Below are 27,921 nucleotides of genomic sequence, written 5' to 3' on the forward strand. Positions count from 1 at the left end.
GGGAAAGCTGTACGAACGCTATAGGAAAGTTTGGTGGAGGAGGTAGACTCTAGAGGTAACCCCTCTCCCTCCGTCATACACTCCATCCCCTCCCCCTTCCTACCTTATTTGCTCACTCTCACCATCGCTAACACTCACTCTCATATTCAGTCGCGGCGGAGCTCAGGTCGGAATAACGGTGCGGGCGAATGATGCTGGGAATGATGCCTGCGGTTGGAGCCGTGGGCGTCGGGCTGTTCTGCGCTCTACTTGTCGCCTTCATGCCCGGTGGCATGTCAGACATAGCGACTCTGGTGCAGGACCCGGTCCGACCCGAATCGTCCCTGCTGAAGCCAAAAATCATGATCGCCATTCTGGCTCGCAACGCGGCGCACAGCCTGCCGCACTACCTGGGCTGCATCGACAGGCTAGACTACCCGAAGGAGCGGATCGCTATATGGTGAGAAACGCAACTAACTTTCTAATAACTTTCTTTTGGCCAAATTGTCTTCAATACAGCACCAAATGACGTATAGATCCGCGCACCCGCCACTATTCCGGATTTGCACTTTATTAGGCTACAAAAAGTAGCCCAACATAAAGCTGTTTTTGCTGCAGGGTAATATAATAAGAACCTCATGTCCACGTAAAGAACAGAGATGCCGCTGTCAGCGTGAACGTGACCTGTTGCTGTGTTTTACAACGCGCTCTCCTTGCGTGTCTCCCGGGTTCCTAATTTCATGTTAGGATCAGATGAAAGGGTAGAGGATGTTAATGATGGTGCTATTTTTCTTTACGCACACACTGCGGATATCAGGGGTCCTAAAACAGCTTCCGGGGATGGGGGCCCCTACATTTTCCATAGGCAGTTAAAGTTTAAGGATCGTGATTGCAGTAATAAGGCCTGGCCAGCAGGCAGCCTGCCTGGAGATGCGAGAGAGTACGTAGACACCAGACACTGAGTGGCTCTGACAGCGGCACAGAAGGCGGGAGCTCAGCTAGCACACTAAAGAAGTCATGCGTAAAGTGCAGTGGAGAAAATCACGGGAGAAATGGAGCGATCTGGATGACTAGTCTACAGGGACAAAACAAGTCAGTACAGAAGCATGTGGAGACTGCCCAGATACCTCTCCTGTTGCACATGACAACAAGACACTTTTTGAAAGACTTGATATTCTATTAATGCATTTTCTATGTTTCTGCCAGAATTGCTGTCATGTGTTCCACTCATCCTTTCAAACACTTGCTGTTGTTTGCAGCTTTATGTCTTTCTGCTTCTCAATGAGACCATGCACCTCCCAACACACACACACACACACACACACTAGGTCTAGACCCACTAGGACCTCTTCCGCAAGAGTAAACGGCCAAATGACTGAGCCAACATGTTTATGTGGAGCCCTTTAACTAACAAAGAAAGGGGCCTAGATCCATCAATCCCAGTTGTGGCATCCAGCACACAGCCACACACTGGATAGAGACAGTAGAATCAGACACTATGGAGCCTGTGGTTCTGTTTGGAGCAGGGCTCTGCTCAGTTGAGCCTGAAATGTGGTCTTATGCATCTGCCCCAGATTGAATCCTATAGAGGCATTTTGATTTTCCACAGGAAAGTAAAAGTTCGGATTCAGTACGTTTTACTGATAATGTACTGTACCTGACTTATAAACATCCACAGTGAAGTTCATCTGACTTTACATCTTCCATGACCTAATAAAGCAGATTCTCCCATATTTACCACTGTACACCCTCTTTTCTACCTCTCTCTTTATCTCTCTTCTCCCCTCCATAGCCATCCTGAGAGTCAAAACAGTTTGCGTTTGACTGAGCACTAAGCAAAGTAATTTAGGGAGGGACGAAAAGTCCCAGCGTAGCCTGAGGGTTGAACCAGCTGTGGAACATAATGTCCACATAGCACAGCCAGATGTATAGAAGCAGCAGACCCTATAGCAGGGTTCCCCAACTGGTCGCTCGCAGGCTGAAATTGGCCAGAGAGTGGTTTGATTTGGTCCCCCATGTCTTCTGAGCAAAAATGTTCATTGTTGGACACAAAAGACTGTAAAAACACAAGGAAACCAGCTCCACGTGATTTTAATTTTGGAAATCTGTTCCCAAGAATTCAAACGCACAGTAGAGAGACTCGTGATAATTTACAAATGTAAGCAAGGTTTGAAATTATTATGTTTTAGTCAAATATCATATCTGTTTGAGCTCCTTGCGGTCAATTTGCAGTCTACAAATGATTTCAAATTATGTTCTGGCCGCCTGACGATCTACTCAAGAAAAATCGTCTCGCGGCTGAATCTAGTTGATGATCCCTGCTGTGTAGGATCTGTCTGCTGCAGCACTCTACTGTCTGTCTGGAAGCTTCCTCTGAGTCAGAACCGATAAGGTCTCAGTACAGCTCTGCAAGCTCTCAATACTGACTGCCAATGAGAAGTGTTTGGCAAAGAGACATTTATTGGGTGGCTGAGCAGCCTAAAGTAGACGTTCAGTGTTGATAATGACTATACCATAAAGAAGAGTTTTGTAAGTATGACAATCTGCCAGAGCTAGACTAGAAAATGAGTCAAAATGTTTCTCCCAAGCTTGCCTCAAATCTCACTGTTTCTCGGTGGTGTTTTTCACTCGGTTCTTATATAAGAGAGGAAAATCCATGCTCACTGTTGCTGTGATCATTGAATTGTTTTGTAAGTGCATGAGCCAACAGCCTCCTCCCATCCTTTTATGACAGTATTGTAAATGTCAAATGTTGTCATTCTGTTTTACAAACTAGTGGAACCAGGTCCCCGTGAGAATGTGTTGTCAAATGTTGTCATTCTGTTTTACAAACTAGTGGAACCAGGTCCCCACGAGAATGTGTTGTCATTCTGTTTTACAAACTAGTGGAACCAGGTCCCCATGAGAATGTGTTGTCAAATGTTGTCATTCTGTTTTACAAACTAGTCGAACCAGGTCCCCGTGAGAATGTGTTGTCAAATGTTGTCATTCTGTTTTACAAACTAGTGGAACCAGGTCCCCGTGAGAATGAATGTGTTGTCAAATGTTGTCATTCTGTTTTACAAACTAGTGGAACCAGGTCCCCGTGAGAATGTGTTGTCAAATGTTGTCATTCTGTTTTACAAACTAGTGGAACCAGGTCCCCATGAGAATGTGTTGTCAAATGTTGAAATACGTTATGCATTGTATAAACAGCTGTAGTTATACAACTTCTATAAAGAGAGAGGTCGTGAAAAGTAACAGAAGTGATAGAGTTCCGGTTTGTGGCCAGCAGATTCAATTCTGCTGGCCACAGACCTGGTGCCAGTGGCTGATTAATGTGTGTGCGTGCTTGCATGTGTGCGTGTGTTTGTTCTGGGGCTGAAGGGTAGAGCTTGGACACTGCTCATCTTTCAATTCCCCCCTGCTCTCCCCTGGGACAAGGAGGCTGTCACTGTTCAAGTGAGAAATAAAATGGGGGAAAAGTGTGTGTTAGTGTGTGTGTATATTTAGGGGCACATGCAGGTTTCTTCTCTGTGATGGCTGGAGGAAGAGCAGTCTGTGTGTATGATAGAGAAAGAGTGGTTGGGATAACGCACTCTCCCCATAGAAGGCTTCAGTAGTCTGAAAATCAAAGGGAGGTATCTGAGTCTGACAGAGATGACTAAGAGAGAGGTGAGAGAGTCTCTCACTGTGCTGCTAAAGAATTCAGGGAATTGGGGGGAAAAGGGAGACAGGGGGCGGGGACGTAGGGTGGTCGGTAGGCTTGTGTTGAGAATTACCCTGTGGCACTGAGCAGGTTAGTGAATGAAGCCACATTCCAGCCATGCTCAAACAGTGTACCCTCCTCTCTCTCCCCCCACCTCCTTCCCCTGCCCTCAGGACAACACTAAGCTGGCCGCAGGCCAACGATTGGACAAGGGCCAGAACCCAGGCTCGTGATTGGTTGCTAGAATTTTTATTTTTTTATTTATCCATTATTTTACCAGGTAAATTGACTGAGAACACATTCTCATTTACAGCAACGACCTGGGGAATAGTTACAGGGGAGAGGAGGGTGATGAATGAGCCAATTGTAAACTGGGGATTATTAGGTGACCGTGATGGTTTGAGGGCCAGATTGGGAATTTAGCCAGGACACCAGGGTTAACACCCCTACTCTTACGATAAGTGCCATGGGATCTTTAATGACCTCAGAGCGTCAGGACACCCTTTTAACATCCCATCCGAAAGACGGCAAAGAGAATGTGACTCAGCCCTGTGATTGGTCCTCAGAGGTCATGACTCTGTGTTGTGACTGGAGTAGAAGGTTGAGCTCATCATTGGGGCAGTGTTCAGGAGTAACTCCGTAGCCTGGAGCTGAGTCTGTGGGCTATTTATGGGAAGTGCTTTTCCAGGTGGTGAAAGTGAACTGAAGAGAGATGATTTGTTGCTGTGTTTTGACTGTGACAACAGAATCTGTTCTCTGAACTTTGTTTGTGTGAAAAAAACGAATAAATAGATTCCATTGTCGTTTCTATACTCTCCATATTACATCTTTGATGATGATAATGTGATGCACAAACTATGAAGTCTGAACCACAACAGTGTTGTGTCTTTGGCTATGCCGGATTAAGTGATATGACATGCTATTCTATAAAATAATTTCTCCGTAATTACTATTACCTGATTGAGCTAATCATGTAAATGTAATTAACTAGAGAGTCGGGCACCACAAAATAATATTTATTGAGCTGTTATCTTCCGAATAAACTCTTAAAGACCTAGTAATATTTTACATCAATAGCAGTCAATATCAATCGTCACCTTAATTCAGTCTCATCTGAAAGTTGTAAGTTCTTAGTTATCTGTACAAACCCTGGCTAACAATTTGAATCAGCAATACAAAATTGGGTTTAATTATTTATTTACTACATACCTAACTAATCAGACAGAATTACACATACACATAATTAAATCATAACTTGATTACAAATTACTTCATAAAGGAAAACATCCCTAGCGGGCGGAACAGATATGACAGCTTGTTACACAAAAGAAGAGGGGCTGGGTTGAGTGAAGAAGCGGGAAGACTGAGGAACAAAGGTGAAGCTGTGCTATCGTAAATACAGTATCTTATGCATTCTAAATTACTGCCCATTTGGAAAAGGAAAATGCAATAAATATTTACTCTGAGCTGCGCTTCAATAGGTTGGTGGTAGATGGAAGGCCGTGTTGCCAAACCGAGTCCTTTGTCCTTTGAAGAATGTCTCTGGTGGTCAATTGGATACATTGTAGTAACCTCGTTGTGTGGTAGACGGAATACTCTGTCTGTTCCTTCCTAACCTGCGTTTGCAGCTGAGGTTGCTAACTCAACGGCTAGGAGGTATCACTTCTGTAGTGAATAAGAGTTCAAAGTTCGTTCTGTAGTTATTATCTGAACCAATCTGACATAGGACCGTCGTCCTACATCCCCGGAACAGGAAATTCTATTGTCGTCAAGGCTTTATATAGGAAGGGAGAAAAGGGGTGTGTTTCATAGTTTACAACTTCTGTCTCTTCACGTGGGAAGGCCACTGAGTGAGCAGCCCTATTTTATGAAACCCGCATCTCAGATTTCTTCCCATCACAAATAATTTAATATTCAAACATTTAAGTTGAACAACAATTCCATGTGAATCCGATAACTCTGAGGTGTAGACTTTCCACTGTATAGTTTATGTCATCTTATCATTGATGAGAATGTCTCAGATGACAACCGAACTGACATCATATTCATTAAGTACCACATCATGTTCATTAAGTATCAATTGTTCGGATTACCAGAATATAGTTAATTTCCCCCCACCTACTGATGTTCCCAGAATCTCTATGTTAACCAAGGGTTTTGCAAATGTAACCTCAGTAGTGTAGAGAGAGGAAAAGTGGGGGAAGAGGTATTTATGACCGTCATAAACCTCCCCCCAGGCCAACATCATGACAACAGAAAAGTATGAACAACAACCATCATTTTTCAATGATACTGTATATGACTGAGAACACCATCTAAACCATGTGTGCCTCAGCTATTATGACAGACATTGTCAAGGACTCCAGTCACCCGAGCCACGGACTGTTCACTCTGTTACCATCTGGTCCTGGACCAAAAGGCTCTGAGAGAGCTTCTACCACCAGGCCATCAGACTGCTGACAAGCTAAACCTAGCTGTCTCCCTGCAATTTAGAGACTATTTACACCAGATAACCAATACATTATTACCGTATAAATGATTTGTACTGACTACCCACACATCCAACCCTTACACACAAATGTACACACAAACACCCATAAACACACACACGCACACGCACTCTAAGAGCTCACATACACTCACACACAAAGTCAACTCTGCTGTTGTAATATATACTATTGATTCCACTGCCCACATTATATTTGTAAATCCATTGTTGCTATGCACAATACCTCTTCTATTACTTCTAATACTTGCTATAATTGATTTTTGATGAATGTACTGCATTGGTGTGCTAGCTAGCGCATAAGCATTTCACTGCACCTTTTATACCTGCTGTAAACTGTGTGTGACAAATACATTTGATTAGATGTATATAATGTCGCTATCGCAGGGAAATTCCAGTGGTTGCCAACAACATTCTAAACTTTAAAGGACATGATGAGAGATGTGTCTGTATCTTATAGCTCCCACTGTCCGTTTTGATGGTGTGTTGTGTTACTGGCTCTGCTGCAGATCTGCTCTTTACGAGGCTGGGATCTCTATCTCTATTCCATATCTCCCAGTCCCATCCTTTGGTGGGGAGATAGGTAGCAGATCCACCTGTTACCAGGTGGATGTTCTTCAGAAGTTGAATGTTTTCACAGTGTATAATGCCATTATAGTAAAAGATAAACCAGGAGCGTTTTGGAGTTTTTGAAGTGCTGCCTACTCAAACACAACCCTTGCTTCCAAAAATCTCCCTTTCTACCGGATAACAATACTGGATCCAGAATTCCAAACACCAACTATTTCCCAATGGATGTCTTTTTAATCATGTCAGGAGGAGAGCCGTTGACATTTTTGGTGGTATTTGTTTTAAAGAAAGGACAAGAGAAGATTTTGTGGGATTTGAAGCAGCCAATTTGGGCTCTGATTTCTCTCTCTCTCTTTCTCGCTTTCCTTCTCTTGGTCTCTCTCTTTCTCTTCGTGGATTAGATCATTTCGCTGGCACATGGCTGGTATGTGAGTGTGTGTTTGATTATCCTTAGTGCTCTGGCCCAGTTACAGTCTGTTGGGGTCTGCATGTGGTGGTGGTGCGGTGTGTATCTGTGTATTTCTACTAGCCTTGGGCCAGACTTGTGCTTAGTGAAGGCAGTAACTCAGTGACACAGGAACTCCATCACTCATACAACAGAGAGAGCACCACCTCCTCACTCACACAACAGAACACACAGTTATGATTCATTCAACACATACCATTTTCACATGAGGAGTGTTAATACTCAGCCAGTGGTTTCTTCATAAAACCTCAGAGGAGATGGGACTATCCCCAGACCTGTGTCTGCCAGCAGAGAGAACAGCTCCATGTCCCCCGCCAGGAGTTGTGGCTGTACTCAGAACAGCCCTGGCCATGTGTCAGTGAATCCCCAGAGGAAAACTGAAACATTACACATAGATGGGCCTGTTGGCATGGAAGTGATTGTCTCTTGACCAGTAGTTCCAGAGGTGGTGTTGGATAAAATTGTGAATTCTTCTCCCTGCTGCCCGTCTATTCCAGCACATACTAGCAGGCCAACAATGGATCTGGCTAATGCTGAAACAGAATGGCATCCAGACAGGCAAAGCATTCTATTTCTCTTCAGAAAGACAGGAAAAGACTGAGAGAGAAAGAGAGGTGGGGAGGTGTGTTTCAGTTTAAGTGTTTTAAGGGGTGTTTTGTGTGTGTGTGAGAGAGGGAGAGAGAGGGAGAGGGAGGTGGGGAAGCTGTGTAAACTGTTTTGAGGGATGTTACAAATGATTTATTCAGCAGTGGCCGGAAGGACTTCATGTTGTCATAGAGGAACTATACTTTTAGCCAAGTCAGTCTGTCTGTGTGTGTCATCACCCTGGCTTAACCACATAGGCACTCTGTACTACCCCTGTTCACGTTCTCTTACTCTATATCCCTCCCTTTCTCCCTCTCTCTTTCCCTCCCTCGCCTTTCTCTCTGCCTTTCTCATTTTCCCTTACAAACTAAATGATTGTGATTGTATGTTTTTCTATCACTGCATTTATCTAGACATCACAGAGTAGGAAATATTTGTTTTGCTGTCTGTGTATTTCATGTGAGTGAAAATGACATGTGAATTTGAACGTGATTTGGAGGTAGCATAGTGGTTAAGCGCATTGCTGGTTAGAATCCCTGAGCCGACGAGTTGAAAAATCTGTCAATGTGCCATTGAGCAAGGCTCTTAACCCTGGCTCCTCCTGTAAGACACTCTGTAGAAGAGCGTCTGCTAAATGACCAACATTTATATTTTTGTGAAGGACGTATGTGAGGTAGGACAGAGGGCAAAAACACATGGATTTTCTGACTGATTATATTTGGAAGTTGTGTGGCCTGATTGAGAGTGTGTATGGATAAGTCAAGGTAAGTCATGGTGTGGGAGGATGAGGTAAGATGGGGTGTTATATAGGCTCTTGGGGGGAGGAGCTACACCTGGCTCATTCTGCCCTGTGTTGACGGTGAATGTTCTGAGGAATACGGCTAGGAGGTCTCAATCACCCCCTCACCCTCCCTCCCCGATAGGCCAGCATGTATTGCTGCAGCGACGTCAGCCTGGGGGGAGGGGAGTTACTGCAGAATGCACACACACATACAGTTGAAGTCAGAAGTTTACATACACCTTAGCCAAATACATTTAAATTCAGTTTTTCACAATTCCTGACATTTAATCCTAGTAAAAATGTCCTGTTTTAGGTCAGTTAGGATCACCACTTTATTTTAAGAATGTGAAATGTCAGAATAATAGATGATAAATAATAAATGATTTATTTCAGCTTTTATTTCTTTCATCACATTCCCAGTGGGTCAGAAGTTTACATACACTCAATTCGTATTTGGTAGCATTGCCTTTACATTTTTAAATTGGGTCAAATGTTTCTGGTAGCCTTCCACAAGCTTCCCACCTTAAGTTGGTTGAATTTTGGCCCATTCCCCCTGACAGAGCTGGTGTAACTGAGTCAGGTTTGTAGGGCTCCTCTTCACAACATGATGCTGCCACCCCCACAACATGATGCGGCCACCCCCGTGCTTCACAGTTGGGATGGTGTTCTTTGGCTTGCAAGCCTCCCCCTTTTTCCTCCAAACATAACAATGGTCGTTATGGCCAAACAGTTCTATTTTTGTTTCATCAGACCATAGGAAATTTCTCCAAGAATTATGATCTTTGTCCCCATGTGCAAACCTTAGTCTGGCTTTTTTATGGTGATTTTGGAGCAGTTAATTTGACTAGGCAAGTCAGTTAAGAACAAATTCTTATTTTCAATGACGGCCTGGGAACAGTGGGTTACCTGCTTTGTTCAGGGGCAGAACGACAGACCTTGTCAGCTCGGGGATTCGATCTTGCAACCTTTCGGTTCCTAGTCCAATACTCTAACCACAACACTCTAACTTGCCGCCCCAGGTCATGTTGATATAGGACTTGTTTTACTGTGAATATAGATACTTTTGTACCTGTTTCCTCCAGCATCTTCACAAGATCCTGTGCTGTTGTTCTGGGTTTGATTTGTACGTTCATCTCTAGGAGACAGAACGCGTCTCCTTCCTGAGCGATATGAGGGCTGCGTGGTCCCATGGTGTTAATATTTGCGTACTATTGCTTGTACATATGAACGTGTTACCTTCAGGCGTTTTGGAAATTGCTCCCAAGGATGAACCAGACTTGTGGAGGTTTATCATTTTTTTTCTGAGGTCTCGGCTGATTTCTTTTAATTTTCCGATGATGTCAAGCAAAGAGGCATTGAGTTTGACAGTAGGCCTTGAAATACATCCACAGGTACATCTCCAATTGACTCAAATTATGTCAATTAGCTTCTAAAGCCATGACATAATTTTCTGGAATTTTCCAAGCTGTTTAAAGGCACAGTCAACTTAGTGTATGTAAACTTCTGACCCACTGGAATTGTGATACAGTGAATTATAAGTTAAATAATCTGTCTGTAAACAATTGTTGAAAAACGTACTTGTGTCATGCACAAGGTAGATGTCCTAACCAACTTTCCAAAACTATAGTTTGTTACCAAGAATTTTGTGGAGTGGTTGAAAAACAAGTTTTAATGACTCCAACCTAAGTGTATGTAAACTTCCGACTTCAACTGTAGGTAAAGTGATTTAAGTCTGCTAACACTAGATACGGTAAAAGGGCCATGTCCAATGCCGATACGATGGAAGGATTTTAGGCCTCGTAACTTTCACTTGAGTGTTTGTTCAGTGTTTTGGGCCAGGTGTAACCCTTCTGTCCCCTGACCCCTCCCATTGATCTTGCTCAATGTCAGCTCATCACACCCCCTCCTCACTGATGAAAGGCATAGCCAGTCCAGGTGGGACTGATAGATCGAGGAGAGAGAGAGAGAGAGAGAGAGAGAGAGAGAGAGATGGCAATATTGTGTAGGTGAAACCTAATAGCATGTGGTGTCCAGATGAGGATCATAAAGAGAGAAAGTAGAGCTGCAGCGCTCCAGGACTGAAGATAATAAGCCATTGAGTTACTGTAAACCTCAAAGAGGGCAGAGCGGAGGAACAAAGGGACGGATGAGGGAAAGAGCGAGTGAGGAAGACTGGATAAGTGTCCAATCTAACCCCCCAGAGCCTGGATTGTCAAACACCTTCAAAATGAGCTTTTTTTAACACGCTCTCTCACACATACAGAACACAAACACACATGAACAGAAGTGCTAAAACACATGTTCTGATGCTATGTACACCTATGAGTGTACAGATTTAAAAAATAAAATTATACAGTATCCCACAAGCACATTTTCCCATTCACACATCATTGGCATTGGATTTCAGGCTTGGCAGCAGTGCCTGTGGGTGTGGTTAGGGGGATGTGGGGGTGACCAGAGACTCAAGCTGCTGCTCTGTACCCTCCTTGGTGATTCAGCCCTGGGGAGAGGAAATTGAGAAGCCTGGAAAAGATAGATCCTGCCGGAAACAGGAAATGCATGTGTGGAATAGGAGATGGAGAGAGGACATGGAATGACGAAGAATCACCTAAATAAATGAAAGAAGAGACACAAAGGTGAAAGATAGAACACCTGGTCTGTGTGCCTGCCTGTCCTCTGCCTGTACAGGCCCATAGAATCCACACACATCACACACCAACTGTTATCTTACATAAGGCAAAATGAGATGCTGCTTCCGTAGTAGAAAATATCATAGTGTACTTCTAATACAGAGCTGTGTGTTATGGCTTAAAGGGGCTGATCTAGTGAAGAATGACGTACAGTCAGAAACCTTCAACTGCTAAAATGCTTGAATAGGCTCTTTCTGGAATTGTGGGCAGATTTGAAAACTTTAACATTTTAGTGGGGAATGTGGAAACCTAACCATATTGTCACCTGTTTGTTTTGTCTGTGTTCTAATGAGCATGATGAGACATTTACTAAATAGGTTTTAGTTAGTATGATATACAATCCATCTAACATATTTGTCTCTGTGACCTCACTGACTTGTATAAGGATGGCAAGGGAACAAAGGTATGAGATGCAAACGCATGCTCCTGCACGCATACATGCACACACACGCGTCCTCATACAGAACATATGGAGATTCTTCTGTTTCTGAGCTTCTCACAGATCCACCCTATTCAAATCCTAGCCCAGAGCTCATTTGAAAATGACAGGTACCAACACATTTATTTCCTCCAGCAATATGGAATTTCATGGTTGAAAAAGACATGTCAAAGAGAGTGTGCACATCCATTCACCTCCACTAAAGGTGTTTTACCCAGTGACAGAGACCAGTTGTCAGAAGAGGGACTCATCCTTTACAGCACGTGTCAAACTCATTCCACAGAGGGCCGAGTGTCTGCGGGTTTTCGCTCCTCTCTTGTACTGGATTGATGAACTATGGTTACTGATGAGGAAATAACTCCCCACACCTGGTTGTCTAAGTCTTAAAGTTTAACACCCCTGCTTTACAGTTTACGTCCACAAACACACACACTCACTGTTTTAAACACACACACACACACACACACACACACACACACACACACACACACACACACACACACACACACACACACACACACACACACACACACACACACACACACACACACACACACACACACACACACACACACACACACACACACACACACACAGGGTTGTTATTAACCTCAGGATTACCCCTGTGGTCCTTCAGACAGTAAGGCCTACATTCTCTCTCCAGCTGGACTGACTATGTCTGTCTGGAGGTCTGTTAGTGTCTGGGTGTTAATACCAAGTCAACTGTCTGTCTGGAGGTCTGTTAGTGTCTGGGTGTTAATACCAAGTCAACTGTCTGTCTGGAGGTCTGTTAGTGTCTGGGTATTAATACCAAGTCAACTATCTGTCTGGAGGTCTGTTAGTGTCTGGGTGTTAATACCAAGTCAACTGTCTGTCTGGAGGTCTGTTAGTGTCTGGGTGTTAATACCAAGTCAACTATCTGTCTGGAGGTCTGTTAGTGTCTGGGTGTTAATACCAAGTCAACTATCTGTTAGTGTCTGTCTCAACTGTCTGTCTGGAGGTCTGTTAGTGTCTGGGTGTTAATACTCAACTATCTGTTAGTGTCTGGGTGTTAATACCAAGTCAACTGTCTGTCTGGAGGTCTGTTAGTGTCTGGGTGTTAATACCAAGTCAACTGTCTGTCTGGAGGTCTGTTAGTGTCTGGGTGTTAATACCAAGTCAACTGTCTGTCTGGAGGTCTGTTAGTGTCTGGGTGTTAATACCAAGTCAACTATCTGTTAGTGTCTGGGTGTTAATACCAAGTCAACTGTCTGTCTGGAGGTCTGTTAGTGTCTGGGTGTTAATACCAAGTCAACTATCTGTTAGTGTCTGGGTGTTAATACCAAGTCAACTGTCTGTCTGGAGATCTGTTAGTGTCTGGGTGTTAATACCAAGTCAACTATCTGTTAGTGTCTGGGTGTTAATACCAAGTCAACTGTCTGTCTGGAGGTCTGTTAGTGTCTGGGTGTTAATACCAAGTCAACTGTCTGTCTGGAGGTCTGTTAGTGTCTGGGTGTTAATACCAAGTCAACTGTCTGTCTGGAGGTCTGTTAGTGTCTGGGTGTTAATACCAAGTCAACTATCTGTTAGTGTCTGGGTGTTAATACCAAGTCAACTATCTGTCTGGAGATCTGTTAGTGTCTGGGTGTTAATACCAAGTCAACTGTCTGTCTGGAGGTCTGTTAGTGTCTGGGTGTTAATACCAAGTCAACTGTCTGTCTGGAGATCTGTTAGTGTCTGGGTGTTAATACCAAGTCAACTGTCTGTCTGGAGGTCTGTTAGTGTCTGGGTGTTAATACCAAGTCAACTGTCTGTCTGGAGGTCTGTTAGTGTCTGGGTGTTAATACCAAGTCAACTATCTGTTAGTGTCTGGGTGTTAATACCAAGTCAACTGTCTGTCTGGAGGTCTGTTAGTGTCTGGGTGTTAATACCAAGTCAACTATCTGTTAGTGTCTGGGTGTTAATACCAAGTCAACTGTCTGTCTGGAGATCTGTTAGTGTCTGGGTGTTAATACCAAGTCAACTATCTGTTAGTGTCTGGGTGTTAATACCAAGTCAACTATCTGTCTGGAGATCTGTTAGTGTCTGGGTGTTAATACCAAGTCAACTGTCTGTCTGGAGGTCTGTTAGTGTCTGGGTGTTAATACCAAGCAACTGTCTGTCTGGAGATCTGTTAGTGTCTGGGTGTTAATACCAAGTCAACTGTCTGTCTGGAGGTCTGTTAGTGTCTGGGTGTTAATACCAAGTCAACTGTCTGTCTGGAGGTCTGTTAGTGTCTGGGTGTTAATACCAAGTCAACTGTCTGTGCCGAAAGATCTCTCTCTGGACAGGGTTTCTGTGTGTTTTACAGTTGTCAATATTGTTATCTCTGAGCTGTGTGTGTGATGAATTGTGTCTACAGTGTTATCTCATGGTGAACAGTGTTAGCAGCGGTTTTGTAAAATGGGTGTTTATACACTGCTATCTCTGGTTTGTCTGCACTCTAACGCAGGGTGAGAGTTTGTCTGGAGAGGTTACAGCCAGGAATATTACAGCAAGCAGTGGAAAACTCCAGTTTGTGTTTGTGTGTGTGTGCTTGCCATATGTGACACAGCATCCTCTCTACAGACACTGACCTCTCTCTCTCTCTCTCTCTCTCTCTCTCTCTCTCTCTCTCTCTCGACCCTTTCCTCCATTAAGCACATATTAGATGCAGAGAGAGAGTACTGTAGTTATCATCTCAAGGCCTTAGGCTATTACTGTCAGGCTACGACTCTGTAGAAGTGAGAGCGTGATAGCATGGGGTGAGAAAGGAAGGGTGAGTGTGTGACAGAGTTAGGGTAGGTGTGTGTGTGAGGACAGGGAACACGGTGTGCAGACAGTGGCAGCAGTGTGTGTGAGGACAGGATAGAGTTGTCCCAGCTGCGGTGCTGTACTGTACGCTCTGGCCTGTTTGTTGGTTGCTCCTTTTACTCTCCTGACTCACATAGGACACTGCGGGTCTGTGTGTGTTCATGTTCTGATCCTACACACACAGGATCAGCTGCAGCTATGTTTCCGTGTTGCTGTTGCCGTGTCGACACATTATCTTAATGCGTTATGTAGAAAGTTAGTGCTTAAACCTCTTGTTCCTGCATTGTCATGTGCGTTGTGTTGATATAGTGTCCCATGTCATATTGTGTCTCAGGGCAGCGACAGACCACAGTGTGGACAACAGCACAGCCATGCTGAGGGAGTGGCTGAAGCAGGCCCAGGACCAGTACCACTATGTGGAGTGGAGACCCATGGAGCAGCCCAAGTAAGTCTGACCACGCCCTCCAGTGTCTGACTCCGCCCCTGCCTCTGACCACGCCCCCTGCCTCTGACCTCATTAAGGCATGGTGAATATCAGGTACTGATCGTAAAGCTTTTTGTCCTGTCCTCAGGTCCTATACTGATGAGTGGGGGCCCAAGCACTGGCCTCCGTCCCGCTTCAACCATGTGATGAAGCTGAGGCAGGCTGCTCTGAAGGCAGCACGGGAACGCTGGGCAGATTATATACTGGTGCGACAGATAATATTATACCTGTGAGATTACGTGTGACTTTAGTTCATGGTATAATTGTCTGTGAATGATGATACCTGCTTTCTCTCCGTCTCCGGTTGTCTTAGATTGTATGCTTGCAATACTACATGTTTGTTAAATTACTTTCTGTGAGATTATACATGATTCTGTTGTCTTTCTCTGTGTGTCTAGTTTGCAGACAGTGATAACCTGCTGACCAACCCCAGGATCCTGAACCTACTCATGGCTGAGAACCTGACTCTGGTGGCCCCCATGCTGGAGTCTCGCTCTCTCTACTCCAACTTCTGGTGTGGCATCACTCCCCAGGTAAATAACCTGCAACAGCCATGTTTCCCCACATAGACCTCCCTCCTCTTTATGTGCCCTCTCTCTCCGTCAGCAAGCAAGTGAATGTTATGACCGTTTGGTCTCTGTTCTTCACAAAGCTTCCACACCTCTTAAAGTGATGCTCTAGAACTTTTGTATAATTTCAGCCAGTTGTTGTGAAAGTGCTGCTCATGAGCCAAAACGGGTCCCCGTTTTTTTGTGCACTATGTCATTTGTGTCCGTCATTCATATCGTGGGATATGTTACGTCCTGCAATTATTGTATTTTAAAAAAAAAATCTTATGTTACGAATCTTATTTGTACAATATTTTATGAATTTGTTGTGCTTAAGATCCCGGACTGCATCTTTAAGACCAATTCTCTATCTATATTTCCCGTCCCCCTCTCTCACCCGCTCTCCTTTCAACCCTGTCTCTCCATCTCTTGATTTTTTAAAACTTTACTTTATTTTCAACTCTGTCTCCCAGGGTTACTATAAGCGTACTCCAGACTACCAGCCAATCAGGGAGTGGAAGCGTCTGGGTTGCTTCGCCGTACCCATGGTGCACTCTACCTTCCTGTTAGACCTGAGGCGTGACGCCAGTCGGGAGCTGGCCTTCTACCCCCCTCACCCTGACTACAGCTGGGCCTTCGATGACATCATGGTATTCTCCTTCTCCGCCCGACAGGCAGGTCAGAGTTTAACTCCCTCCCACCATGTGTGGTCACCATGATCCTGTCCAGACACAACACCCTAGTTCATGTTGTTGTAAAAACATAGCCCTGAGTACAAGACACCCACATACCAACTGTGTATACAGTCAGGTTCAGAAACAACCCCTAGTCCCAACCACCAACACAGTGAAATCAAAGTCCTTATGGCTCCACCTAGCCTTCCATTCAGGCCCAGGGGGTCATTTATTTACTCTTTATTTAACTAGTCAGTTAAGACCAAATTCTTATTTACAAAGACAGCCTACCAGGGAACAGTGGGTTAACTGCCTTGTTCAGGGGCAGAACAACAGATTTTTTCCTTGTCAGCTCGGGGATTTGATCCAGCAACCTTTCGGTTACTGGACCAACACTCTAACCACTAGGCTACTTGCCGTTCCAAATGTAAGAATCTTATGCCATATTATTTTACACCTATCCGATTGCTTCAGATCTGCAAATACTAAAGGGAAAGGGGCTCGGGGAGAGCAAGGGTAGTTCTCTGTGTGTTAATAGTTCTGAGGGTACTTCTGTGTCTTGTGTTGAAGACATGTTTTACAATAGAACCCATCATGTGTTGAATGGAGGGAAACAAGGCAGGCTGGGTAATTGACACCAGATTTGTGACTTTCGGACTTCACTAATTGTGTGGGATTATTTGATGTGGCTTGTGATCGGTAGGGCACAAACAGAACTAGTAAACACATAACTATTAAATACATAACACAAATTCACAAACACCTACATACACACAATAATACACACAGCCATTTTCCTCAGCAATCTACACAATACCTCATAATGAAAAAGCAAAACAGGTTTTTAGAAAAAAAATTGCAATGTTATCAAAAATAAAAAACAGAAATACCTTATTTACAACGGTATACAGACCCTTTGCTATGAGACTCGAAATTGAACTCAGGTACATCCTGTTTCCATTGTTCATACTTGAGATGTTTCCACAACTTGATTGGAGTCCACCTGTGGTAAATTCAATTGATTGGACATGATTTGGAAAGGCACACACCTGTCTATACAAGGTCCCACAATTGACAGTGCATGTCAGAGCAAAAACCAAGCCATGAGGTCGAAGGAATTGTCTGTAGAGCTCTGAGACAGGATTGTGCCAAGGCACAGATCTGGGGAAGGGTACCAAAAAATGTCTGCTGCATTGAAGGTCCACAAGAACACAGTGGCCTCCATCATTCTAAAATGGAAGAAGTTTGGAACCACCAAGACTCTTCCTAGAGCTGGCCGTCCGGCCAAACTGAGCAATCGGTGGAGAAGGGCCTTGGTCAGGGAGATGACCAAGAACCCGAAGGTCACTCTGACAGAGCTCTAGAGTTCTGTGGAGAAGGGAGAATCTTCCAGAAGGACAATCATCTCTGCAGCACTCCACCAATCAGGCCTTTATGGTAGAGTGGCCAGACGGAAGCCAGTCCTCAGTAAAAGGCACATGACAGCCTGCTTGGAGTTTGCCAAAAGGCACCTAAAGACTCTCAGACCATAAGATACAAGGTTTTCTGGTCTGATGAAACCAAGATTGAACTATTTGACCTGAATGCCAGGCATCACGTCTGGAGGAAACCTGTCACCATCCCTACAGTGAAGCATGGTGGTGGCATCATCATGCTGTGGGGATGTTTTTCAGCGACAAGGACTGAGAGACTAGTCAGGATTGAGGCAAAGATGAATGTAGCAAAGTACAGAGAGATCCTTGATGAAAACCTGCTCCAGAGAGCTCAGTACCTCAGACTGGGGCGAAGGTTCACCTTCCAACAGGACAACGACCCTAAGCACACAGCCAAGACAACGCAGGAGTGGCTTCTGGACAAGTTTCTGAATGTCCTTGAGTGGCCCAACCAGATCCCAGACTTGAACCAGATCAAACATCTCTGGAAAGACCTGAAAATAGCTGTGCAGTGACGCTCCCCATCCAACCTGAAAGAGCTTGAGAAGATCTGCAGAGAAGAATGGGGGCAACTCCCCAAACACAGGTGTGCCAAGCTTGTAGCGTCACACCCGAGAAGACTCAAGACTGTTATCACTGCCAAAGGTGCTTCAACAAAGCACTTTACTGAGTAAAGGGATTGAATCCTTATGTAAATAGAATTGTTCCGTTTTTTATGTTTAATAAATTAGCAAAAATGTCTAAAAACCTGTTTTCACTTTGTCATTATGGAGTATTGTGTGTAGATTAATGAGGGAAAAAGTTAGAATATGGTTGTTATGTAACAAAACGTGGAAAACGTCAAGGGTTCTGAATACTTTCTGAAGACACTGTACAATCATGTTACAGGGTTTTTGGGTGTAGTAGTGTTTCTTTCCAGATGTGTCAGTGTGTTTTGGATTTACTCTGTGTGACTGTGTGTTGACAGATGTCCAGGTATATGTGTGTATCAGTGTGTTTTAGATTTACTCTGTGTGACTGTGTGTTGACAGATGTCCAGGTATATGTGTGTATCAGTGTGTTTTAGATTTACTCTGTGTGACTGTGTGTTGACAGATGTCCAGGTGTATGTGTGTATCAGTGTGTTTTAGATGTACTCTGTGTGACTGTGTGTTGACAGATGTCCAGGTATATGTGTGTATCAGTGTGTTTTAGATTTACTCTGTGTGACTGTGTGTTGACAGATGTCCAGGTGTATGTGTGTATCAGTGTGTTTTAGATGTACTCTGTGTGACTGTGTGTTGACAGATGTCCAGGTGTATGTGTGTATCAGTGTGTTTTAGATGTACTCTGTGTGACTGTGTGTTGACAGATGTCCAGGTGTATGTGTGTATCAGTGTGTTTTGGATTTACTCTGTGTGACTGTGTGTTGACAGATGTCCAGGTGTATGTGTGTATCAGTGTGTTTTAGATGTACTCTGTGTGACTGTGTGTTGACAGATGTCCAGGTGTATGTGTGTATCAGTGTGTTTTGGATTTACTCTGTGTGACTGTGTGTTGACAGATGTCCAGGTGTATGTGTGTATCAGTGTGTTTTAGATGTACTCTGTGTGACTGTGTGTTGACAGATGTCCAGGTGTATGTGTGTATCAGTGTGTTTTAGATGTACTCTGTGTGACTGTGTGTTGACAGATGTCCAGGTGTATGTGTGTATCAGTGTGTTTTAGATGTACTCTGTGTGACTGTGTGTTGACAGATGTCCAGGTATATGTGTGTATCAGTGTGTTTTGGATTTACTCTGTGTGACTGTGTGTTGACAGATGTCCAGGTGTATGTGTGTATCAGTGCCTCTGTGTGACAGAATGTTGACGAGGAGAAGGAGAGCTTCACACACTATCGCTGAGATGCCATGAGTAAGCACACTACATACATTCATACACACATACACACATATACACATATACACACACATACACATACATACACACATACACATACATACACACACACACACACACACACACACACACACACACACACACACACACACACACACACACACACACACACACACACACACACACACACACATACATACATACATACATACACTACTTTCTAAATCAAAATAAACGGCTCTTTTACTTTGTCAGATTTCTACCTCTCCTTCAAAAGGATCCTTCATCTCTGTTTTCTCCCATTTTAATTTAGCCTCTTCTCTGACAACACACAAAACCTATCCTTAAGTCTGAACTTATCCCTTAACCTAAAGCCTGTTGCAGTGCCTTACTAGCTCTCTATTTCTCTCTCTTTTTCCTTCCTCCTCCTCACCCTCCCACAGTTTTCTCTCTGCTTATGGGAATGAGAAATAAACCAGTGTGACCCTAGAGGAAATACTCTCTCTGATTCCACGCTGCTGTATTAACTCTAACTCTGACTCCTCTGTCTGTATTAACTCTGACTCCTCTGTCTGTATTAACTCTAACTCTGACTCCTCTGTCTGTATTAACTCTAACTCTGACTCCTATTAACTCTATCTCTGACTCCTCTGTCTGTATTAACTCTGACTCCTCTGTCTGTATTAACTCTGACTCCTCTGTCTGTATTAACTCTAACTCTGACTCCTCTGTCTGTATTAACTCTGACTCCTCTGTCTGTATTAACTCTAACTCTGACTCCTCTGTCTGTATTAACTCTAACTCTGACTCCTCTGTCTGTATTAACTCTAACTCTGACTCCTCTGTCTGTATTAACTCTAACTCTGACTCCTCTTAATGTGTTAACAGTTGACCACAACATAGCGCCCTCAGAGTACTTGTACAATCCCCAGATGCCGCAGGACAAGATGGGCTTTGATGAGGTACAGTAAGACACTGGCCCAGACTGTTTAGAGGAATTGGTTTATATTGTGAGTTTCTCCGTCTTTCTTTGATGTGACATTCATTTCTTCCCCTCCCTTTCCTGCTCTTCCTTACATCTGTTTCCTTCCTCCACTACCCCATGTCTATCCCCCTACTTCCTACTCTGCCCTCCTACTGATTGCACCCTCCCTCTCTCTGCCCCCTCCCTCCCTCCCTCCGTCTCAGATCTTCCTGATCAATCTGAAACGTCGTCTGGACAGGAGACAGAGAATGTTGAGCACCATGACCTCTCTGGGTCTGCAGGCCACCCTTACTGACGCAGTGGATGGCAAGTAGGTCTCACCCATACACATACACAGGACTGCACAGCTGCATGGGACACTATGCTTTACATTAGTTCTCTGTTCATCGATCCCAATCCCTCACTTCCTCTCTTGCTCTCGCTCACTCTCTCGCTCTCTCTCTCTTTCCTTCCCTCTCTCTCTCAGGGCTCTGAACACTTCTCAACTGCAGGCGTTGGGTATAGAGATGATTCCAGGTTATCAGGACCCATACTCTGGCCGTGTTCTAACCAGAGGAGAGATAGGCTGCTTCCTCAGCCACCACTCCACCTGGGTACAGGTGCGCTCAACTAACCTCACTAAATCAAATCAAATATTATTACTCACATACACAGTTTATAGCAGGTATAAAAGGTGTGCCAGGTCCCTCAACATTGTAGTACTATAATAAATATCCATAATAGACATATAAAAATTAACAAATAGTAGTAGCCTGATATGTACACAAGAGGATCTGCAGTGTAGATAATGAATGTGTCAAGAATGACTCTATTTACAAATAGAATGTGGGTAGTGTGTTGGTCGCGCAGTTGAACAAATGATATATAATAGAACAGCTGCATTGATTGCGTGTGTGTGTGGGAGTCTATGTTCTTGTGTGTTTGTTTATGGGTGGTTGTGTGTAAGGGTTGGATGTGTGGAGAGTCAGAGAAATTTGTCTCTAAGGTGCAGGCCTGTGCAGGGAGACAGCTACACTACCGTTCAAATGTTTTGGGTCACTTAGAAACTTCCTTGTTTCTAAGTGACCACGTGGAATAGCCTTAATTTCTCAGAGCAAGAATACACTGACAAGTTGCAGAAGAAAGATCTTTGTTTCTTGACATTTTGAACCTGTAATCCAACCCACAAATGCTGATGCTCCAGACATTCAACTAGTCTAAAGAAGGCCAGTTTTACTGCTTCTTTAATCGGAACAACAGTTTTCAACTGTGCTATCATAATTGCAAAAGGGTTTTCTAATGATCAATTAGCCTTTTAAAATGATAAACTTGGATTAGCTAACACAACATGCCATTGGAACACAGGAGTGATGGTTGCTGATAATGGGCCTCTGTACGCCTATGTAGATAGATATTCCATAAAAAATCTGCCGTTTCCAGCTACAATAGTCATTTACAACATTAACAATGTCTACACTGTATTTCTGATCAATTTGATGTTATTTTAATGGACAAAAAAGTGCTTTTCTTTCAAAAACAAGGACGTTTCTGAGTGACCTCAAACTTTTGAACGGTAGTATAGGTTTAGCTGTTCAGCAGTCTGATGGCCTGGTGGTACAAGCTGTCTCGGAACCTGTTGGACCGAGACCCAATGCTCTGATACTGCTTGCCAGATGGTAACAGAGTGAACAGTCCATGGCTCGGGACTGGAGCCCGTGACGATCTTATGAGCCTTCCTCAAACAGATGTTTGATGTCCTGGAGGGCTGGGAGCTCGCCCCCAGTGATGTATTGGGCCGTCCGCACCACCCTCTGTAGAGCCTTGTGGTTGAAGGCAGTGCAGTTATCATACCAGGCAGTGATGCAGCCGGTGAAGATGCTCTCGATGGTGCAGCTGTAGAACTTGAGAATTGAGGGCCCATGAGGCGCTGTTGCGCCCTCTTCACCACAGTATCGCTATGATTGGTCCATGTCAGGTCCTCTGTGAAGAGGCACTTGAAGCGTTTGACCCTATCCATTGCAGCCTGTCGATGCCAATAGTGGTTGTGTGCTATTGCATATTTGTGACTCCAGGCCTATTCTCTGTGCTGTTGTCAGTTGGTGGAGCGTGGTCTTTCCAAGGTGCTGGTGTTGGAGGATGATGTGAGGTTTGAGCCCAGATTTAAGAGGCGAATGATGACCATCATGGAGGAAGTAGAGAAGGCCCAGCTGGACTGGGATCTCATGTAAGAACGATGTCTACAAGTAGCATTGTTATGATGTGTTATTATTAATTGTGAGCTTATGTATAATGAATTGAATCACCCTCCCTCCCTCCCTCTGTCTCTCTCTCCCTCCCTCTGTTCTCATACAGCTATGTGGGGCGTAAGCGTATGCAAGTGCGTCAGCCGGAGCGTTCAGTGGAAGGGGTTAATAACCTGGTGGAGGCGGACTACTCGTATTGGACGCTGGGCTATGCTCTGTCAGCGCAGGGTGCCAGGAAGCTGCTGGCTGCTCAGGCCTTCAGCAAGATGCTACCTGTTGATGAATTCCTCCCCGTCATGTTCAACAAACACCCCAAGTAAGGGACTGGCTGTCTGCACTGTGGCTGACACAGTCGGGGCGACAGATGGGGAGGAGAGAAAAATGTGCAAATGTTTGCCATTTTTAATATGATCAATGGGCCCCACCCCGGTCGGTAAATCAAACACACTTTCTACAGGTTTAGATCGTCTAGCAGCCAGCTAACTGACCAATCTTTTCTTTTCTTTTTTGCTGACATGGGCTAATTAAGTGACTGCTGACGTATAACCACATTTAGAAATTGCACCATGTGTATTCTATTATTCTAACTCTCAACAGTAAGTTGAGACCTCGATTGAGTTTTTAATTTATATGTTTTTATTTTTGGTCCGTGAGTCCATCCCTGATATAGGCTCTGTGGTATGGTGAGTGGTGTTCCTTATTGGTGTTTCAGAGTTACTTTTTTAAAAGATATTTTTATTTATTTAACCTTTATTTAACCAGGTAGGCCAGTTGAGAACAAGTTCTCATTTACAACTGTGACCTGTCCAAGATAAAGAAAAGCAGTGCGACAAAAACAACAAAGAGTTACACATAAACAAACGTACAAGTCAATAACACAATAGAAAAATCTATGTACAGTGTGTGCAAATGTAGAAGTTTAGAAAGGTAAGGCAATAAATAGACCACTGGAGTGATAGATGTGCAGATGATGATGTGCAAGTAGAGATATTGGGGGCAAAAGAGCAAGAAGATAAATAACAATATGGGGATGAGGTAGTTGGGTGTTGTATTTACAGATTGGCTATGTACAGGTACATTGATCGGTAAGCTGCTCTAACAGCTGATGCTTAAAGTTAGCGAGGGAGTTCTAGGTCTCCATTTTCAGTGATTTTTTGCAATTTGTTCCAGTCATTGGCAGCAGAATACTGGAAGAAAAGGCGGCCAAAGAAAGTTTTGGCTTTGGGGATGACCAGTGAAATATACCTGCTGAAGTGCGTGCAACGGGTAGGTGTTGCAATGGTGACCAGTGAGCTGAGATAAGGCGGGGCTTTACCTAGCAAAGACTTATAGAGGACCTGAAGCCAGTGGGTTTGGCGACGAATACGTAGCAAGGGCCAGCCAACGAGAGCATACAGGGCGCAGTGGTGGGTAGTGTATGGGGCTTTGGTGACAAAAAGGATGGCACGGTGATAGACTGCATCCAGTTTGCTGAGTAGAGTGTTGGAGGCTATTTTGAAAATTACACCACTGAAGGATTGGTAAGATAACCTCGTAAAACTGACTATGTTTGGCAGCATGAGTGAAGGAGGCTTTGTTGCGAATATGAAGCCGATTCTAGATGTAATTTTTGATTGGAGATGCTTAATGTGAGTGTGGAAGGAGAGTTTACAGTCAAACCAGACACCTAGGTATTTGTAGTTGTCCACATATTCTAAGTCAGAACTGTCCAGAGTAGTGTTGCTAGTCGGGCGGGCGGGTGCGGGCAACAATCGGTTGAAGAGCATGTATTTAGTTTTAAAAGTAGTTGGAGGCCACGGAAGCATTTAAAAGCAGTTGTAGGCCACGGAAGGAGTGTTGTAGGACATTGAAGCTCGTTTGGAGGTTTGTTAACACAGTGTCCAAAGAAGGGCCAGATGTATACAGAATGATGTCGTCTGTGTAAAGGTGGATCTGAGAATTACCAGCAGCAAGAGCGACATCATTGATATATACAGAGAAAAGAGTCGGCCCGACAATTGAACCCTGTGGCACCCCCATAGAGACTGCCAGAGGTCCGGACAACAGGCCCTCCGATTTGACACACAACTCTATCTGAGAAGTAGTTGGTGAACCAGGCGAGGCAGTCATTTGAGTAACCAAGGCTATTGAGTCTGCCGATAAGAATGCAGTGATTGACAAAGTCGAAAGCCTTGGCCAGGTCGATGAAGACGGCTGCACAGTACTGTCTTTTATGGATGGTGGTTATATCGTTTAGGACCTTGAGCGTGGCTGAGGTGCATCCATGACCAGTTCGGAAACCAGATTGCATAGTGGAGAAGGTACGGTGGGATTCGAAATGGTTGGTGATCTCTTTGTTAACTTTGCTTTCAAAGATTTTAGAAAGTAAGGGCAGGATAGATATAGGTCTATAACAGTTTGGGTCTAGAGTGTCTCCCCCTTTGAAAAGGGTGATGACCGCGGCAGCTTTCCAATCTTTGGGGATCTCAGACGATACGAAAGAGAGGGTCCAGATTGTCTAGCCCAGCTCATTTGTAGAGATCCATATTTTGCAGCTCTTTCAGAACATCAGCTGTTTGGATTTGGGTGAAGGTGAAGCGGATGGGGCTTGGGCAAGTTGCTGCAGGGAGTGCAGAGCTGTTGGGCAGAGTAGGGGTAGCCACATGGAGAACATGGCAAGCCGTAGAAAAATGCTTTTTGAAATGATTGATTATCATAGATTTATCGGTGGTGACAGTGTTTCCTAGCCTCAGTGCAATGGGCAGCTGAGAGGAGGTGATCTCATTCTCCATATACTTTACAGTGTCCCAAAACCTTTTGGAATTAGTACTACAGGATGCAAATTTCTGATTGAAAAAACTAGCCTTAGCTTTCCTAACTGACTATATTGGTTCCTGACTTCCCTGAAAAATTGCATATCGCGGGGGCTATTCGATGCTAATGTAGAACGCAACAGGATGTTTTTGTGCTGGTCAAGGGCAGTCACGTCTGGGGTGAACCAAGGGCTATATCTATTCTTAGTTCTACATTTTTGAATGGGGCATGCTTATTTAAGATGGTGAGCGAAGCACTTTTAAAGAGCAACCAGGCATCCTCTCCCTCACGCATTCTCTTCAACCCATTTCCCTCACTCCATCTCACTCTCTGGCACTCTTCTTTTCTCTCCCTCTCGTTTTCTCTTCACCTCTGTCTCCCCCTCTCTCTCTCTCTCCTGTACAGAGTGAGTCCCTGATACACAGGCCAGGGATTGTTCCCAGGGATAAATGGGTACTCTCTGTCTCTGCACCCTGCCCTCTGCCTCTCCTTGCTCCCCTGCCCATTTTCTCTCCCTCCCTCCCTTGCTTTCCCTCCTTTTCTCTCTCATCTCTCTCCCCTACCCCACTCTGCCCCCCCTCTCTCTCCCTCACTCTCCCCTACCCCTCTTTGCCCTTTCCCCTCTGTCCTCCCCTCTCTCTCTCTCTTTCCCTCGCTCTGCCTCTCGGAGGAATGTGGGTCCGGAATGTCTCTTCCTGCTGCTGGTGAGAGGGACAGGATTCCCATTGATCCAGAGCTCAGTATGAGGGTGGGGTGTAGATGTGTGTGTATTGCTATATAAATACGCAGGAGTGAGTGTGTGTATGTATATGGGTGTGTATCCGTGTGTGCGTATGCGTGCTTCTGTGTATTAGTTTGTATGCGTGTGTGCTTCAAAGTGCGTGTGTGCATGTCTGTGTGTGTGAGAGTATAAATCACTACAAAAATACAGACGAGAGAGAGAGAGAGAGAGAGAGAGAGAGAGAGAGAGAGAGAGAGAGAGAGAGAGAGAGAGAGAGAGAGAGAGAGAGAGAGAGAGAGAGAGAGAGAGAGAGAGAGAGAGAGAGAGAGAGAGAGAGAGAGAGAGAGAGAGAGAGAAAAAAAAAGTAGGTTAGGGATTCCCTGCAGTCTCTCCTCTGCCAGCTCTGAGAGGATCTAACCCTCAGACTAAGTCCTGCCTCTCAGGGTTCAATTCCCTGGGAAGTAATAAAGGCATCAGGTTACTCTCTTTGCGCTGGCACTGTCTAAATGGCTGCAGGGGGGCTGACCTCTGGCTGACAGGGCCTGACTGATTGAAGCTGATGTGTCTCGCTCCTCTTCCCTCTCTGCACCTCTCTACAACTCTCTGGCTCCGCCAACTTAACCAAGTGGTGCTGATTCTGCAGGGCTGAATTACCATACATGACCCTCCCCTTTTTGTACACCTCTATCATTTTGAATGGTGCACAAAATGCACTTTGATGACAGTTTACTATGTCCTCCTCTCTCTCTCCCTTAGTGTGTGATTCTCTTTGATGACGTGTCATATAACCCTCTTCCCCCTCTCTCCATCAGTTCTGACTTCATGTCTCACTTTGAGCCTCGGGACCTGAAGGCCTTCTCCGTGGAACCCCTCCTCCTCTACCCCACCCACTACACGGGCGAGCCAGGCTACGTCAGCGACACAGAGACCTCCACCATCTGGGACGACGAGGCCACCGCCACCGACTGGGACCGCCAGCACCAGCATGCCAGGAAGACAGAACAGCAAGGCCGCATCCACACCGTGGCCCAGAACAGTGTGACGGGTGACTCACCTCCACCCGCTGCCCGCTCCACACGAGACGAACTCTGAGGAAGAAGAGATAGACTTGTTTACACACAGACATACACATAGATTTACACACACACACACCTGGACGGACACACACTGCACAGGCATGTGCACTGCACACACACACTCACACTCAAAGACTCAACCAACTGGATACACACTAAACTGCTCCGCTCTGTGCTCTTTCTCATTGGCTATCTGCTGGCTAATAGCATAACAGCAGGCTAAGATGCGAATCCCATTGGCTGCCTGGAGAGGGGCGGAGTGGTCTGTGCATTGAGGAATAGGAAGTGGGCTTCAGGCCCAGGACCCCAGCTTAATTTATTCCCCATCCACTCTACATGACACATACACACACCTTGGAGAGATGCAGAGAAGGACTGGGGGGGGGGGGCTGAAAAACCACACCATGCTGGACTATATGAGAGACACTGGGACAAACCGGGACTCTGCAACATGTGGAAGACAGATATTGCTGTTGGCAGTGCAGAGATACAATTCACAAATAAATCTTTTTTTATTGTTAAAAAGGATTAATATTGTAATTTAAAAATAACAGATGTGGTTTATGGTCAGGAATAAAGTTATCTTACAGCTG

At 44.7% G+C, this 27,921-nt stretch overlaps 1 pseudogene; it reads left to right on the forward strand.

The window, feature by feature from the left end:
- On the forward strand, positions 1–27,921 carry LOC118359199 (procollagen galactosyltransferase 2-like; annotated as a pseudogene).

This window comes from Oncorhynchus keta, chromosome 26 (assembly GCF_023373465.1).
Source record: "Oncorhynchus keta strain PuntledgeMale-10-30-2019 chromosome 26, Oket_V2, whole genome shotgun sequence".
Classification (NCBI taxonomy): domain Eukaryota; kingdom Metazoa; phylum Chordata; class Actinopteri; order Salmoniformes; family Salmonidae; genus Oncorhynchus; species Oncorhynchus keta.